Source organism: Silene latifolia, unplaced genomic scaffold (genome assembly GCF_048544455.1).
Source record: "Silene latifolia isolate original U9 population unplaced genomic scaffold, ASM4854445v1 scaffold_75, whole genome shotgun sequence".
NCBI lineage: Eukaryota > Viridiplantae > Streptophyta > Magnoliopsida > Caryophyllales > Caryophyllaceae > Silene > Silene latifolia.
Genome location: NW_027413661.1, coordinates 2,633,529 through 2,634,521, shown reverse-complemented (window position 1 = coordinate 2,634,521; position 993 = coordinate 2,633,529). Strand labels below are relative to the sequence as shown.

The 993-nt window shown below is 39.5% G+C and overlaps 1 non-coding gene across 1 annotated transcript; it reads right to left on the bottom strand.

Annotated features, from left to right (window-relative positions):
• Window positions 1–223: 223 nt before the first annotated feature.
• Window positions 224–330, bottom strand: LOC141640330 (small nucleolar RNA R71). The gene has a single exon (XR_012542961.1). It is a non-coding gene; the product is annotated as a small nucleolar RNA R71 (small nucleolar RNA).
• Between the last annotated feature and the right edge of the window lie 663 nt (window positions 331–993).

The window sequence follows — 993 nt, the reverse complement described above, 5'->3', positions numbered from 1 at the left end:
AGACCCTCACTCTCACATGGAGACTTTTTGTGACTATTGTGATGCGATTTCACAAACCGGTGTGACTCAAGACCAAATTCGATGGGTCTTATTTCCTTTTTCTCTAATCGGCACCGCAAAACAATGGTTGAAAGGCCTTGATAAGGCTACTCTTGGAATTGACTCTTGGAAGAAGTTGGCTCTAGCTTTCTACAAAAAATTCTACCCTCCGGAAAAGACTAACATGCTAAGAGTTCAAATTACGGGTTTTAAGCAAAGGGATGAAGAATCTTTGTATGAAGCTTGGGAGCGGTTCAAAGGAATTTGTCGCTCATGTCCTCATCATGGACTTAGCGAGTGGTTCTTGGTACAACAATTTTGGAACGGTCTTTATGAAGACTCAAGAAACATTCTCAACATGGGATCAAATGGTATGTTCACCGAAGTTGACGATAATCAAACTTGGAACAAGATTCAGGAAATGGCGGTCCATAATTCACAATATAGTAGACCTCGCAAGTCTACTAGAGGAGGAAAGCATGAAGTGGACTCTATTACTCAGTTGGGTGCTCAACTTAGTGATCATATTGATACCATTAACTTGAAGTTTGAGAAGGCTATGGCTAAACTTGAAGAAGCCTCAAAATAACCAAAGCATCATGTTAATGCCATGATAGCATCTTCATCAATCCCAAGTGGGATATGTGAGAATTGTGGAACTTTGGGACATGACCAAAGTGAATGTAGGAGAACAAATGAACAAGTGAATGCTTTTCAAGCATATAAGAGTGGTACCCCTTATTCCAATTATTACAATGAAAACACCAAATTCCACCCAAATCTCTCATACAAAAGCCAAAATGTTCAAAACCCTCAACCAACATACACCCCACCTCCCATGAGAAACCAAAATCAAAGACACTTTTTCAACCAAAACCAAGGTTACCAAAATCAAACTCCATACAATCAACAAAATGACCAAGGTTTTGATGTTCAAAAAGCGGTCCTCCAAAT